The sequence below is a fragment of the Cupressus sempervirens genome, chromosome 3 (assembly GCF_028749045.1).
Source record: "Cupressus sempervirens isolate cs-2001-9-10 chromosome 3, ASM2874904v1, whole genome shotgun sequence".
NCBI lineage: Eukaryota > Viridiplantae > Streptophyta > Pinopsida > Cupressales > Cupressaceae > Cupressus > Cupressus sempervirens.
The window spans coordinates 278,159,377-278,177,872 of NC_143120.1; the positions used below are offsets into that span (position 1 = coordinate 278,159,377).

General features: G+C 32.6%; 1 long non-coding RNA gene across 1 annotated transcript; it reads left to right on the forward strand.

Annotated features, from left to right (window-relative positions):
* Nucleotides 1-11,376: 11,376 nt before the first annotated feature.
* Nucleotides 11,377-12,448, forward strand: LOC149566016 (uncharacterized). Its single transcript, XR_016361523.1, has 2 exons — nucleotides 11,377-11,686; nucleotides 12,079-12,448. It is a non-coding gene; the product is annotated as an uncharacterized LOC149566016 (long non-coding RNA).
* The last annotated feature ends 6,048 nt before the right edge of the window (nucleotides 12,449-18,496 follow it).

The window sequence follows — 18,496 nt, forward strand, 5'->3', positions numbered from 1 at the left end:
ATGGTTCAACATTGGGCAATACTAGAAAATATCACACCATAGTAGTGTGAAATATTGTGCAATACTGGAGAATTATTGCATGGTCATACTAAGAACTATCACCTAGCCATACTAAGAAGTATCCCCTAGCTATAGTGCAAAGTATTGCCTTGGAAAATAGTATCACTTGGCTATAATGAGAAATGTCACCTGGTTGTATTAAAGTGTTGCCTGGTTTTCTTGCAAAAAATCCTACTTGGGCAAACAATAGGTATCTCTAAACTTTTTGTTAGAGATTTGATTGGTGTTTTGAGTACCCTTTAGGGTTCCTCTCCTTCCTAGTTCAATAGATATTTTTGTGGGGTTTAAAATATATCGTTTAAGTATAAGTTGATGTATGCTTAATTAAAATATATTTAATTTCGTATACTTTAGATATATTTTAATATATGCAACAATTCATTTGAGATAGATTCCACACCTTTCCAAGATATGATGTAGATTCTAGGAAATTTTAGGACTAACATTTCAAACAGAGCCAAATTTCAAGAATCAACATTTATCATTCAATGTGGTGTTTAGTAGATGAGTGGTTGTAACTTTGAGCCTCATCTTCTACTTGACTATTGTTGGTCTCTACTTGTGAATCATGATTATGATTTGATTTGTGGATGCAGACTTGTATGTCTAAGCATGCTAGGAGCTTTTACCTTGGGATTGAACAAGAATATCCCCTTGGTATATTCTCATGATTCATGTGGTCTTGGTTTGTGAGTTACAGTTTTGAGCTTGGAAATCTTTGGGAGTGGTTGTAAGACTTTCACTAGTGTAGGTGAACATGTGAGTATTTCCATATTCTCTCTTCTCATCACCTTGTCCTAGTGTTTCGTACTTGGCTACTTTTGTTCTGTTAAGTAACTTATCTTAAGGAAAAAATTATTTAGTGCATGTTTTATCCTTGCGTTCTAAGGATCTCTAAGTGGGGCATTACAAAGATTCACACCAAACTGCACGAGGAAGTATAATGAACTAGGCAAGAGTTCATAACAACTTTGAAATAGTTTTCTCATGTGAGAATGTCGATAGAGTTGTGTGAGCATTTCATAGTTTGATAGAAAATATAGGTTTTGGCTCAAAATTTCATTATTTTGGTAAACTTTCGTGCGATGGTTCTTATCAGATCACGTGAGGAAATACAAAAATCCACATGAGGAAACACAAATAGACAATTGTAAAGGTGTTTTCTTGTGTGAAGTTTTGCATAACTGCAAGCAATAAAAGGAAAAAACTGACAAGTTTGCACTCTGCTTGAAGATATTTCAGATGATTTTGGTAATTTATGAATATAGGACTCGTAGTATTTGTAAGTTTCAAGTAGATATGAGCAACATTTTCAGATTTTGGACATCATGTTGGTTTTTAAGTAAACAATTGTTTTTCAAAAAAGGGATGCAAGTAGTAGTCATAAACAATCCAATTATGCACAAAGAAATTTAGAAAGATGGGAGAGTCTTGACCTTTTATTTGTTTAGAAGACTTGGAAAACTTATAAACTGGAAAAAGATACTTTTTTATCCCTATGACCAAAAATGGTAGAGGAAGCAAATCCTATCTCTCACAACTTATGTGCATGGTTTCACCTCACATAGCCATGTCACCCCACTAGAGGACGTCTATGATTTTGGTGTATTCCAAGAACTCAATAACATATACACTAAATGAGCACCCTTGTGGTAGGGGTCAAGAATGTATACCACCTTCTAGTATCTAGGTAGATGCCTATGGTGTGTATCTATAGGAGAGATTCTTTCCCCTCCTTGCACAAAGATTATGTCTCCTTTTGGAGGTGAACAAAATAGCAAATAACTACAAGTAATTACTTGGCTTTCGTTCACATTAATCCATGGTGGCCTTGTGAATTAATTTGAGGCCAGTAACTCATACCAACATCTATAACTATACACACTTGACTAGCAATCTTATGGGCAATGTCGCCTAGTATAATATACAAAGCTTCTTCTTAATATGTGATATAAGAATGAAGAAGAGGAAATTAACATGGCTTTGAAGTCTTTTTCTCTACAAAACTTCTTTATTACAATGAGTTGAAATCACCATCAAAAGGTGTGTGCTATATTGGTTCATTCCCATAGGTTGGATCTCTCTAGTAGGCCCTCTACATGTTGACTCAGACTATAGCTCAAATTCAAGGGTCAAAGTTTCTAATTTTCCCAAAGAGAAAAGAGCATACTCCTCTACCTTGTCACCTTACCCAAACACACATAACATGTTCATAACTAGGTTACTTTATCAATCACATTGTTTCTTTTTCCAATATTTTGATTTTTTCTAAAAGGAAGTCTTCATCTCTTCATAAAAATATTTGTTTAGGAGAACCACTAAATTTCTTACCTCCCTCAGGTACTGTCATCCAAAGGCATCTAAGTTTCTGATTTACTCTTGGCCATCACTTCCAAGTAGTAAAGAGCATACTCCCCTATTCCTTTTTCTAGAGCCCTATGAAGTGTGCAAGCCCAATTAAACTATGTGTGTAAGAAAGCATTAAAATAGGTATGAATTAAACTATGTGTGTAAGAAAGCATTAAAACAAGTGAATCTTTGACTGAATGCCTTGCAGTCAAACCACTAGTACTATTTGCATGTTCATGATAAGGAATCTTTGACAAATGATTTGCACACCACTATTAGGTTGTTTCAAAAATAAAAAATAAAAAAATGTTTCAAAAACAAGTGTCAGATCAATCAACATTATGAAAAACAGAATCCAAAAATTAAAATTTTCTTTTATTGGTGCTGAGTTTAATGTGAGCTTCTACAAAGTTACACGAGAAAATATCTTGTGTACTGTATGAGAAATGAATTCAATTTCTTTTCATGAGGATTGATCTTATTGTGCAAGAATTTGTTGAATCATATGAAGAGAATTGTTAGAATATCAAAATCTCAGAATATCAAAAAGGGATCAAAAGTTGAGGCCAAGAAATTAATTTTTTGGCCCCATGGTGGGTGCTACAAATGTATTGGCAAAGTCTATACAGCCATGAAAATGCACTTCCATATGAAAGAGAGGACTTAGTTAATTTTTTAAAAAGTTAGAAAAAGCAATGTAAAGGAAGTGCATTTTCGTGGCTGTATAGCCACGGGCCAAATGTATGTGCTAATTATGGGCCTCTAAATCCACACACACTTCAACATGATCTTTAAATGTTAAAAACATCCTGAAATGAACATGGGATTGTCCATTTGGTATGACACAACGAGGCAATCTGTTGCCTTCTAGCTAGATAGGATTTCACTATTTACTCAGAGTTGAGAGTTCAACAATTCGACCAACTAGTACAAAGGATTTAATCTCTATGGATCCAAGATTAAGCTAAGATGTATGAAAATTAATCTAAGAATAAGATAATCAAATTAGTTTAAATGGATTGCATTATAATCTATATGAGAAAGCAATGGAGTTGAAACACAAATGCTTGAGTAAAAAAATGGCATTAATTTGATACTATTCATGTTCATCCTCCAAAATGAGAGGTTGGAGGTTTCTTATATAGAATCTTAGAATTTGATCAATAGTTGAGATCAAACTAAATAAATTGTTGAGATCTGAAGATGATTTAGTTAGAATAGAAAATTCCCTTATGAAAAGGAAGTTAATTGATTGCTCCTAAGTGTGATATGGAGCAAACTGATTTAATTCCTTTCTTGATTTCAATCCATGTAGTATTTCCAATTCTAAACAGAAGAGAGAAAAAAATAGAAGATATTTGATTTTAAAAGATTGAATATGACCCTATAAATGAATAATCTAATTAATTGAATAATTAAACTCAATAATTAGAATGAGGGTGTTTAATTAAATCAAATACATTTAATTCCTCATGTATATTAGCTAAAGGGGTGAATTTAATTTAATGAAAGTACTAGGACTTATAATTAAATTAATTAAATTAATAGGTTTAATTTAGCTTATTCAATTAATATTTAGGAAGTATATAAACTATGTGATTAGTACAGATTAGGAATTTTCTACATTTGACACTTAGGTCAAGCAAAGGTTATTGAAATCACATTGCCTAGTACAATATGACTATAAGTAAGATTGACAAGCCAAAATTGGTTCAAAATATCAATGTGCCAATTTTGGGGTATTACAGGTCTTAGTGCTTCTTTTATATACCTAATAACGTAACCTTTCTCTAGGTGTTATTGTTATATCCTCTTCTGAAATCCTCTTCATCAATCAACTATGATAGCTTTTAGACCAAAAAGATATTGTCTCGCCAACATGTAGCAAGTTTGACATCATTGGCAAAATAATTATTGTTCCATTACAAGTTCTTCAATTCAAAACAAGCTTATATCCAAAGTTTCCTTGGGAATGAGTATGGATGCACATGACATATGACATTCAAGAATCACAAAGATTGCAACTAAATTTAAATCAAAAACATCTTGAATTCAAAATCCAATCCCAAGGGATTCAAGAACATCAAAGAGGGTATCCAAAACACCTCCCAAAAACTTCCGATTAAACTAAAAAGTGCCCACTGTCCGTTGGACAAGTTTTCCTAGATCTAGGCAATACTTTAATTTAGCACTATGCAATACTTTCCAGTATCATATAACCTTTCTAAAGAAGGAGTGTGATACTTTTAGGGTCTAGACAACACTTCTCTTGAAGTCATGCAATACTTCATAAGTATCGTATGCCATTTCTTCAATGGGTGTGCAATACTCTAAAGTATTGCACGATATTTATCCTTAAGACGTACAATCTACATTCCAATATCGCATGACATTTTCTATGTGGGCATTCAATACTTGAAAAGCATCACCACATGCTAATACATAGTTGTCTAGAAAAGCAAGAAATAAGATGAAAAAAGAACATAAGGCAAAATAGGGCTAGAAACTCCACTCTAGGGAGTATTAGATCCACAAGTTGAGGCTTGGACACTTGAATGCATTAAGTAGAAAGGAAAAAATAGAAATACAACTAATCATCCAAATCAACAATAAAAGAACGTACTAAATGCAACATCATTGTGTACTGAAATAACAAGCTAAGTGAGGGATTCATCCCAACTGTAATAGCATCATGAAACCTCAAAGGTCCTACCCATCCCCCATATGTAACATCCCAAACTACCAACTAGATAGTCAAAGCTACCTTATGAGGCGGTGACTACTAAAGTGTAATAACATCATAAGAACATGAAATCTAACATGCTAAAGCAATAAGTAGTAGATACTCCAACTAAGAAGATAACATCATCTAATCATATTCTAGACATCATAATAAGGGAGTGCATCAAATAAAATAACATCATCTAAACATGATATCCAAGCATTCCAATAGAAGCATAAATCACTAGAAAGCATACTCTAGAACCTAAAGTACTAAGTGAAAATATCTAACAATAGTCCCTCTAGGAAAATAGACCTTCTCTATACACCAGTCCCTAGTATTGGTGAAGGTAGCTATGTCTCCCAACCATGTGAAACCCATAGGTCCACTCTCACCATGTTCGAGATAATGGTCCAACCACACTCACATAAGCAACATCAATGGCTAACACTCATGCTAAACAATAAGAGGAATGCAACCAAGATTATAAGATAATGCAAGTACAATAGGTCCTAGTCAAACACTCAATGGGTTACTATATAGAGACTCACCTAGAGGGGAAATGTTATGGCATCAAGTAGCCCAAGCTAACATGGTGCAGAATCAACTTCCTAATGCATTGTGTCCTCAAAATTAATTGGTTGCTGACACATTTTATTATCTTAAGTTTATTACCACTTAGTTATCATTTAATTGAGCCGTCTATCTATCAACATGGGCATGGTCACTAGAGATGTGATAGGAGCCCCTCCATGAAGCTACCCTACCCTAACCATACTCATCCAATGATAAGCACCTATAGGCATGCATATTCCCAACCCAACTCTAAAGATATAACTCAACCACATTACCATTATGAGTTTAGGCCTCATAAATTACTTGATAAACACACACACACATGTACTCATGAGTGGGCACACCACTATCACAAATATCAAAACACAAGTGTTGGATGGGAACAAAAGCAATAAAATACTCAACTGAAATAGCTTAGAAAAATGGATGTGACATGCATCCCAATCCAACATAAAAGTGCAACAATAATCTAACAAACATCCCAATGGATGATCTAGGTCCACAAACAACATCGTGCCAAGAAAACCCAAGAAAATAGGATGACACGCAAAATGAGGTGAAAAATTAAAAAAATGAAAACTTCAAAATTAAAACCCATTTGGCCCTTGGATACAAAAGTCACAAAATCCCAATAAAATTTGGGTTCAGAAAACATGTGCAAAAAGGGCTAGTATAACAATGTGAAACCCCAAACCCTTATCACAAAAATTAGGAAAATGTTCATACCTAACTAATCGAGCAAAACTAGAAAATGGAAATGGAGGGGAACACTAGTTCTCAGCTTCCTAACAAACAACTACCAAAAAAAAAGAGTAGAAACTAAGTTGAAACATGAAAGTGGGAGAGCCCTACCTAATAGCAAAAGGGGCTCAAACAAGAAACAACACAATAAAATAAATCACACACAAAAGCTGCCTGAAATCATAGCACAACAATTTCCCCCCGAGCTAGATCCAATGAGACTAACCTATTAGAGTAATTTTATTTTTTCTTACTATTTAAATCATTTTGATTTAGTTAGTCAATTTATTACTCTAGGGTGCTTAAACTTTCTCTTAGGTGCATTAATAATTAATCCTTATATTAATTATCAATTTGCAACCGAGCTTTCTTAGGCTTTAGGGTTTCATTAACCTCTAAGGTTGAACACTTGTTTTTTTTTTTTCATTATCTTGGAATACATTTTGCTTTCACACTATTGAGATTTTCAAGCTCTATTTTTTCTTTCTCTAGTTTATCTTCAGCAATAAGTTATTTGCATGCAGATGTTCCTAGTGAACTCTGAAGTTGGTGTTCACCACTTCTACATGGTATCATAGTTTCCCTACTACTACCTAGTTTGGAGATCTTGAAGCCATTATTTGAAGATAAAAACCTCAGCTTTTTTGAGGTTTTTTTCTTCAATGTAGAGGAGGCACCTTTTTTTGATGCACTTTGGGCAAAAATGGATGCCGCCATCATGCTCAAAAGGCCTGATATGGTTGAAATTCATATAAAATTTGTGAATTGTGGCCATAGAAGCTTCTAAATTTTTTTTTTTGGCCTATTAGGGGCCTATAGATTGCAAAAATAAAAAAATAAAAAAAATAAAAAATCTTTCATTTTTGGGCACTCCACTAGCACACCACCCCTTTGTCATTAAAGCGTTACCCACACTCGGCCTACACCCTGTTGCAGCTAGCATGCCACTAATGGCTCAACCCGTTCCCAGCCACTACCACCGAGCTACCATCTCGCCATCACCACCGCCGCAGCACCACCTGGTGATCACCGCTGTCAGTGCAACCCTACTTAGCAACTGCCACTACTGCCAACCTACTGCTCAACAAACAAATAGTAGGCTGACATCATTTCCCAATGAGGTGATGTTAGCATTCCAGCCATTACATCATCATTCTGATAGTGACATCATCATTATGGTAGGTAGAATCTTTTAGGTGGATGACATTATTTTCTGGTGTGCTGACATCATTTTCTAGAAACTAGATTTATTTCCAAAAGTGAGTATTGGGGAATTAATTTTCTAGCTCTCAAATTCTCAATTTCCAAAAGTGAGTATTGAGGAATTAATTTTCTCTTACAATACTTATTCACTTTTCGTGTGAATAATCAATAAGGGTAAATAACTAGCCAACCTAGTTAAACCCCAAATCAACCCAAATGAAAATAGGCTATTCTTAGTAATAGAAATTCATCTATGGTAAAGTTTCTAGAAAATAAAAATAATAAAAATAAAACCCAAAAACCCAAAATCATAGAAATTCCTTAACAACTTTCACAACAATGTGAACCTCTAAATGCATAGACATGTTCATAGGTCTAGTCACATAATGCAAATGAGTTCAGACTTAATAATCACTGAAAGGTTTAATTAAACAATTAAAATAAGGATACGTCGACCATACAGGGACAACATTGGCAAATATGAACAGCTAAATCACTAACTCCATGTGCCACTACTAAGGATATAAATCTCGTACACTAAGAAACATGATCAAGTGCAATTGCATATAATAACATAGCCAAAGCAATAAATGCATTAAATCACCTAATTTAACCGTTCATTCATTTTTACTGAATAATCCATTTACATCACTCATGTTCGCATAAAGCATAATAAAGAAAGAATGAAGTAAATAACCATAACATTGAATCTATCACATAACATAATTAGAGACATGTCCAAATACAAGGTAACCAGGTATCATCATAAAACATACTATCATCTCAAAATGACATGAATATGTAAATATAATAAATTAAACATCATACCAGTATAACATCTATGATACTGAAATCAAAGTATAACATCTAACCCTCAAGTCATCTCAAAAGTAACATAAAATGAGTATCAAGTACCTCATGGATTAAATTGTAACAAGGTTCAGACTACAAACACAAGAGATACTACAATGAGTTGGTTATGTTCTAATGATAACTTTTAGTAACTTTATCAAATCTGAAACATTAATCAAAAGATGAAACAAGAATAGAAAGATAACCCTACATAGTAAAACCAAATATGTTAACCATTGATTAGAAGGAAAACCTCAATGTGAATGATGCCCACAAGATGATGTACTAATATAGAAAGTTCCCTATGAAAGGATGTGACCCTATTAGGAGCCAAATGAAATACAATTAGTATATATGAGTCCTTGTTAGGAGAATTTGAATCCTTGATAGTAGATTCGAACACTATTAGAAGCTTTGCCAACCTTGTTAGAAGTTGAAAGGAGGACAATTGAACTTAATATTCAAATAGCCTAAGAATGTCTTCACTAAGAAAACTTCAGGAAAACATATCCAAGTTCTTGAACTAACTAAAAAACAACTCCTTCACCAAAATAGTTCCTTTGAAGGTCATAGTACATCAACAACATCAATCTCTACTCTAGTCATACATAATACACATCCAAAGCTCACATAACATAATAACCATCCACACTAGGTCACAAGGATATTTTACCATATTTAGGAACCTAAAACAAGTATCGAGCCAACCTTGAGGATTTCTCAATTTACAATGAATAGTATAGGACCACATTAAGATTTTACATTTACACATTACATTGCAAATAATACTTCCCATAATGATATTAACAAAAGTCATCTTCTTGGGAAAAGCATGCTAAAAAAACTTCACAACTCATCACAAAATGGACATCTAATTTTTCTATGTTAACCATAACATCCTGAACATTTATTCTACCATAATCCAAGCCCCTTGAACAATCTTCAGCCTCATTGCAAAGATACAAGACAAATACTCTTGTAAATGCGCATAACATAAATCTCTGACCATGAACCTCGCCAAATGCATTTTCCTTTGCATTTCTAGCTAGTCTATCTAGAAAAATGATATGTTGACATCAATGAAATTCACTTTCATGAATGAGACGCATAAGCACTGAATCATCTCTCTGACATACTAAAAAACTCCCCCATACAAAATATCAAGCATTCATGCTTAACAAAGTGCAAAGAAGAGAATAAAGCTATCAAGAGCCATAAAATTTAAGAATTAAAGCATTTCTTTCTCTCAATCAATCGAGATGCTCTCTTTTATAGATGTAGCTTATTTCCCCCATTGGAAGCCAAGCAAAGGAGTTTTCTATTAATGAAGGCGATCCACATCCATCTACTCTCATTTGAGTATTCTCTTTCTTCTCCTTAATAAACCATTGCGGCACTAGATTACATCATCTATTGTATAAGGTTTATCATTCATGATTTCCTTTTGAGTTTTTGTGTTTAGTCAAATTTATTGCATCAACATATTTGATCTCATTTAAAGAAGCATATGCATTATCAAGGTATGATATACTTCATTGTTTAATCTAGCCTATGTTGTATGATAACAATCTTTCCTTTATTTCATTTCAAGGTTGATTCCTAAAATTTTGTTCAACCTTTTCCTTATTTTCTGTGTGTGGGTATAGGTTAGGAAGCCACCAAATTTGAATCGGGCATAACATGTATAGTCAAATATTTTTGAAAGTTCTAGCTAGAACTACCTAGTATAGGATGCCATTGGTGGTCTCTTGTTTTTATATGATGAATTTCAACCTTCCCTGCCACTTTCACTTCAAATTTTATTGACAGGTCAATCTTCATATCTTCTTCCTGAATCTCCAACTTTTTGCTCAACATTAATTTATTTCTTTGTAATATTTAGTTATATGCACCATTATTTAGCTAAACTTTTAGTCATTACTTTATTATTGTCTCTTCATCAATAACACCCATTTTATAGATGACTATTCTCTCCATTTAGAGCTTGAATCTCATCTTGAGCCTATTGAGCACATCTTCCCTTTGAATGTATAATTATTGAAAAGTGAAGTGAATCATCTACTCATCTTTAACAATTGCTTCATTTTTCCATTATACAAAAGTTAACTATTGAAAGGGAAAGCACAAACAAAACTAAAGAAAAAATACAATAAAAAGATGGTAAGAAATTTTTTCAAAGATAAAGAAAAAAAATACCCTAATTATATTTGTATTTCTTATGCTTTAATTGAAGATCTCAAATGAACGACTATTTCCATAGCCAAAACTTACATGATATAAAGTATTATCTTCAACCTCTAATCTATTTTTATTTTACTTTATGCCTGGTTCGAAAGAAATCCCATGATACATGTACATATATTTTCATTTTACAATCCAATTATGATTAACTAACCAATACACAACCCTATTTTGAATTGACTAAACACACTTTTTTGATGCAATTCTATGCACTAGTGTTTTTTCATTTGTTTGAATGATAAAGAAATCATCCTACATTTCAAGCAATCATTGATTCTAGAAAGCCACTAATAACAAAGCATCTTAATTTGGTATAAAACAAATAAAATATCTTCACACATACCCACTTGTCCACTACATTCATTCTTGTTCGAGTTTGAAGGGCCCATAAGGAAAACATTGTGTATGGTAATTCAAATTCATTAACAACCATACCCACATTTCTATAAACAAATATTAATTTTCTCAAATGTGAATTAGCTCATGGCCACTATTGTCCGTAATAATAATAATAAGATAACATGTGGGACTAGGAAAGATGGAGAAATTTTGACTTTTTGACTTTAGTGTTCAGACTTTTGAAAAAAAACCTCGACAAATATACGAAAGCAATTCGATTCGGTTATATTTTCAATGAATTCACATCTTGGCAAAGCGTAACCGTCTTCATTAAAAGCAGACGAGCAGGAAGGACTTTAACGTTGGATTTTAATGGAAGAATCGCCATTTTTCACCGCAAAGCCTCCAAATCGGATCTTACAGCGGCCTTGCTCTGATAGTGGTGATTCAATCAAGCTCAATATTTTGCATATTGGATAAGTTTTATGCTAAACTTTGCTATTTTCCACTTTTGAGCATACAATGAAGAAAGAAAGAAAGATGTCAGCTGTTTCAAATGCGAGCAGAGAAATGTCATCAGAATTCAGCGCGGATTTCGATCAGGTACGTATTTCAAGGTCTTTGATGCGTTTAAGGCGTTATTTGTGTTGCGTCTGTTAAATGTCGGTCCTCTACTGTTTACTAGAAGTGTAGAAGCAACTTGTCACAAGAGATTCATTGCACTGTGGAGAAAATTTGAGGAGATGAAGTGCGATGAGTATTGTTAATTGATTGCAAATCTGAGATTTTTTTTGTGTGTTTGGGGGGCCTCAAAAGATAAATTTTGCTTGAAACCCTCTATTGCTGAAGCTGTACGTTTGAATATGTCTGAGAATAATCTTTATTCTTGTTTATAAGCGGATTTCTTAGTTTCAATAGGCTGTAAGATCAGAAATTCGTGAGATTCTTACTATATTAACCAAAAAAATGTTATTTTGTTGTTTTTGTGGTTGCAGGCTTTAAATGCAACGGCATTTCACTAAAATAATGACTGCTTCTCAGAAATTTTAATTTGTGGAGCCTGCATATAGAAGAAGAGAAACAGCGCAAATGAAGCAACCATATATTGTTGCCTATTACAGTGTTGAATCTGTGCTGGTACTGTTCTGGCTGACTGTCTCCATATTAGTTCTTCCATTGATATTGCCCCCTCTGCCGCCTCCGCCTTTTGTATTATTGCTTGTTCCTATTGTGATATTTGTTGTGCTCATTGTATTGGCTCTCATGCCTTGCAATGTTAGCAATAAAGGACTCTCATCAGTCAGTGAAGTAAAATTCAATATCCGTTCATGAATAAATCTTGATTGTTCTTTTTCCATTTTCAAATATTTTGGTTGGGGCTTTAGTACTTAAGTTTTCTAAGAATAAATTAGATATAAAGTAGTATCTCATGTTCTAGCTTCTTATATTACTTAGTTTAATCAATTAGAATGTTCTAACAATTGTGTTTAAATTTTGAAATAAATTTTAGAAAGTAGAGAGATAACAATAACTAAAAATGATTCATCATTCATCATTTTAACTTTCATTTAATTGATTTTGAATTGTGTCAATTTTATTTATTTAAACATATTATTTACACATTATCTATCTATCTATCTATATAAAACACTAGCTTCACAAATTAAATTAAGAATTATTGTATTTTATTTTTTTAAATAGTAGATTGATATTAAGTTTTAGATATATATTTGACATAATGTATAGATTTATATTAGAATTTATGAATAGATTTAATATTTACATTTATGTCATTTTTTATTAGAATTTATCTAGATAAATTATCAAGCAAGGGTTAATACTTTAAGATACATTGTCAAGACTTTTTATGATGAGCTTGTATTTTGTTTCCTTCAATAATTAGGGAAATGAGATTTTTTAGTTTATTTTGATAAGCAAGAGGTTGAAGCCATAGATTATATCATTTCAAAAACAAAATACAACCTGACTTGAAGGGCACTAAAATGATAGAATCAAGTGGAAAAACCCTCAATATTGTTGCATGAGATATTACAAACAATAAACCATTCATTGTGATTTGGAATTCAGAGTTAAAATTCTAGTACTCGTCAAGTATTGCTAAAATCTCCTTAACTATCTATATTCCAATAGAAATTTGTAAGATAACAACCAACATCCACAAAAAAAGCCCATCATATGAACTCATACACAAAGAATTCATCTAAGGACATGCAAATTTGTGTAAATGAAACCCTTGATGAGAGGGTGAAACTATGGTGAGAAGAATATAACCACTAGCCTTTTACTTGGTTAAGAGCCACAACTTGTTCCTTCTGAGAACATGTCCTATTAGGAATATCTATAAACTATTAGGTTTACAAGCAACCTATTAAGGTTACCTTGTTAAAGGATTTAACACTCTTTTTGAGAGACACTTGGTTAATGGTTTTAGTAAATTCTTACAATTGAAGCATGCTTTGTTAGAAGTTTGAAACTTGGTTAGAATGGTTAAAGAGAAATTAAATATGATATAAACATATACACTTTTCTTCTTAGTAGATATGTTAGAAACTAAAGCCCACCAAGATAACTAAGGAGGGGGTGGAGCATGAGTCAATTATCCAACTAATAAAACATCTATCAACGTTATTAGTCCTTAAGCATGTGAACAATATAATCAACAACCATAACAAGATACTCATACACAATAACACCAGATATGTTAGCTAGGGAAACCCTTGATCACCCCAGTGGGGATGGTACCCACAAAATGATGTACTAATATAAAAGTTCCTTGTTAGAGGATTAAGAGTCAATGAAATACATTTTGTACATATTAGTCCCTATTAGGAGACATTGATTCCATTTTAGGAGATTCTAACTATGTTAGGAGTTCTATCAACTCTGTTAGGAGTTGTAGAAGGAAGAACAATCCACTATTTAAACAACTTTAGGGGTAAGATCACTAAACTCGCGGTCCAACTAAACTCTATATTATTCCTTGCAAAATAATAGAAATGTATAGCTCCTCTATCTCTCACTAGACCAAACCTCTTCTGATCGCAATACGAGATCACCAACTTTTTATCCAATAATCCTTTGGATCGCTTACTCACATTTAGCAAATACTTCTCATATCATACACTTGAATACTTCAATCACATACTTCACCATAAGAAAAATAACCTCCCTTTACACCATATCCTCAAAAAAAATAGTTGAGGAAGCCTTGAGGCTTTCCCAATTAATTATAATAGGACCTCATTAAGATATTACAAAACTTTACATCTTTTCACAATTACAAATTATTGTCAGCTCACAATCTTTACAACTTCTCACATATGCGACCTTAAACCTTGTGCACATGTTGATGTCATTATTGGGTTGTCTTCTATCACTGTCTAACTACACTTGTTATGAGTCTATCTCAGAGAAGTGATGCAAATGAATCATCATAAATTATTTATTAGGTACTTTGTCTATAGGTTGTCTTTTGTAAATCAAGCATATCTTCTACATGTCTTTGACTTTCTTCATGACACTTAACCACTTCATCAGGACATAATGTAGAGCACATACTTAACTATGCTTGACCTAATCATCAATAGTTGGTCTGTACGACCTCATTCTCTATCTACTACTTTGTCAGTCTTCACAGATACAATGTTATGTTGACATTATTGACCAACATAGTCATGAATGCAACATGTCAATCATGCTAACAATCTCCCAAAGTGTTCTAACATTGCTTAGGATACCCCCCCAAAGGAATACCATCATCATTCATGCTAACAATCTCCTCATTTGGCATTGATGGAAACATAGATGAAAAAAATCTGCATTCCACAAATACCAAATCAAGCTCTATTCCTGCTATTTTTTCTCTCTTCTTTTCAAATCCTCTTCATCAATCAAATCTGAAATGCACATAAACACTTCTATGTCTATGTTGTCTAAAAATCAATTTTGTTTCTCCCCATTAACATTAATCACTTTCAATAGTATTTCTCCCCCATTGTTACAGTCTCTCCCCCATTATGTTAGAGAGCTTATATTTTTATCTACAATAATTCTCCCACATACATAAATAGGATATATTTTTCATGCAATCTCTCCCCCATTGGCATCAATGAAAAAGGCTTCATTATGTCAAAAATATGCTCCCAGTCTTCAATCAGCTCAAGTGTCCAAAGACACTATTCTAGATAATTTCCAAGAGTCCTTGATGACTTTACTCATCATAGATACTCCCCCATACATGAAGCATCGACATTCAATCCAAATAAATAATACCATTTTGTACCACTGGACCAATGCATTCTCTACATTATTTACTCAGAACTAGGTAGGAGTATAACCCCAAGCATACCTTGCAAGTACTCAAATGTATTTTTAGTAAAGGATTCATATTTATCTTCTCTTTTGTACTTACATACTCCAATATGATCTCTTTGTATGCAACTCTTTCTCTCAAAACATGATACTCAATAGATATATTCTTAGTCCTAAAATACAATGCAAGACTCTTAGACATACTCACTGTAATTGTGTTATCGCAATGTATGATAATGGGTTTTAAAAAATCTATCCAAATATCCTTCAACGTCTTCTTTATCCATATGATCTGATTCTAGTTTTATTATGCTACTACATACTCTTTTTCTGATGTACTCTTTGAAATACAATCATATTTCTTGCTTAGCTATGAAACAAATATTCCTCCAAGGAAAAATGCTTGACCACTAGTACTCATTATGTCATCCATACTACTTACCTAATCTGCATTAGCATATGTGCACAAGGTGAAATCACTTGATCTATCATACAATAGTCAAAAATTAGGTGTACCCTTAGATATCTGAATATCCTTTTGATTGGTGCATAATGTGATTCCTTAAGATTAGCTAGAAATCTTGCTACCATCCCAACTACAGTTTCTATATTTGGTTTGATGTGTGTTAGATATTGCAAACCTTCAATAATAGCTCTATACTTATTCTTATCAACTAAATGTCTCTCATCTTTACTGGATAACTTGTGACTAGTTATCATAGGTGTACCAATAGGCTTACAATTTTCCAAGCCAAATATTTTTAATAAGTCTTTCAAATACCTTACTTGTGATAGGAACATACCATCACTATTTTGCACAATCTATTATCCAAAGAAAAATTTTCATCTTTGATGAGAGCAATTTATGTCACATATTATACCATATTTTACCCTTCATGTTCATTTCAATACCTATTTTAATATTGCATTTTATCCTTCTATGTTGCATATGATCTAATATTTATGAGTAATATTTAATATAGTTATTAGATAGAATATGTGAATAAATAGATGGAATTGTATTTATCTAACAAGTTGATAATATTCTATGGTTCTTCTTGTTGCTTGCTATGTATCTTCATGTAGCTCTTTCATCAATATAAAACTCTATCAACTTTGAAATAAGATGCATTTGTTGCAGCCTACATAAATATGTGAAAAGGGCCTCTCACATAATATGTGAGACTGATATGCTTTTACAGGACTGTGTAACTCCCTCTCCGCCACCTATTCTATTTTGGTATTGTAAATAATATTATCAAGCCAACCACATGCCTTAATGACTAAATCTCCACATATAATATTTGTATGGTGGTTAAAATGATATCCAGTGGAGTAATATGTGAGAGGATAGAAATTAACATCTAAACATAGATCATTTGTTGTTGCTATTGATAACGTGACTCAGAAATGCTTAAGTTTCATAGCTCACATGGACAAGGAGCACATTAGTCACCTCTTTCCCATATTTAGATTTTGTTATATATTACCCATTTCAAACCATGGCTCCAGATTTATGGGTGAACATAATGTTATTTTGATAACAATGAGTTACCTATTTTTGGCATACAACAAATTTATGTTCTATTGCCACATATTGTTTATTGCACATATTATGAAAACGGTTCTAAACCTATTATCAGCTTTTCATATAAAAGCAACTTAGCATATAGGAGAGGCAAATTTGAATATATTATTTTTGAGAGGAAGAAATTGTTGTATGTAGTTTGAGACTGCATTATTTTGAAGTAAATAAAACATCAGTTCATCTTGTTTTTGGATGCATTGTGCAAACTAAGGAGTTTGGGCCCACTCTTCGGCAAAGCATGGTGGTATTTTTGTTTAGTGTTTTTTTCTAATATGTTAGTTAAGCATTCAATCTCATAATTAGTCTATTTGATAAATTAGATGTTTACATTTTTTTTATATTGATTTGTTAGATTAGTTATTTTAGATATGAATATATTATTTATATAACGAGTAATGTTATTGTCATTTATTATTGTTTCTAATATTCTATAGATTAATGTTTATTTACATTTTTGAAGAACCTATTGCTAGAAAGTGATAGTTCCTATCGCTAGGATTTACTTGGTTTTTCATAGATTCAATTTCATGTGTTGTAAATGTATTCATAAACCCTCATCTCACAACTATCATCCCTTGATTGCATACTGCTCAGACACATTTCACAAGCTTACACTCTCAAATTGACATGTATAGACCAGCCAAACTTCATCATAAAATTGTTAATTATTTTGTTATTATTTGCCCCAGTGTTGGCCTATCAATCTCACTAATCATACTCATCTCAAACTCATTCTTTATGTCATCAACAAACTTATCAATTGCTTCATCAATACCTCCAAAGATTATGCCATCAACAAGTATTACAATGATCAATAATCCATTCTCAATTTCTTTAAAATACAAATTATCATCTATCATAGCTTTAGCAAAGCTTAATTTCACAAAATATTTGCCCAAACTTGTATACCAAATTCTAGGTTCTTTCTTTAGACCATAAAATGATTTATTCAATATGCATAACATGCATTTTTCCTCTATCAAAGAAAATCCTTCAAGCTTTTGAATGTAAACCTCTTCTTCAAGTTCTCCGTTCACAAATCTTGACTTTGCATCCATCTGATATACTTTAAACCTCTTATTTGCTACATAAGCTAAGAACATTCCTATTGCTTCCATTCTAACAATAGGAGAAAATATATCATCATAATCTATACCTTCTTGATATGAATATCCTTTGCATACCAATCTTGTTTTATTCCTCATAACTTCATCTTATTCATTCATCTTATTTCTAAATATCAATTCCCATGTCTCATTCTTCACAATTTGATCTATTTCTTCCTTCATTTCTTGAATCCAAGATCATCCTTACATGCCTCATCTATGCTCTTTTGTTCAATTTGTGCAATCAAACATAACTTTTCATTTACTTTTTTCCTTGTCATTCATTTGTCTTTGCTTCCAATGATCTAATCAATAGGTTAATTCTTTGTTAAACTCATGTTTGGTGTAGGAGTTTCTATTGCAAGTCTTCTTTTCTTGGTTTAGATC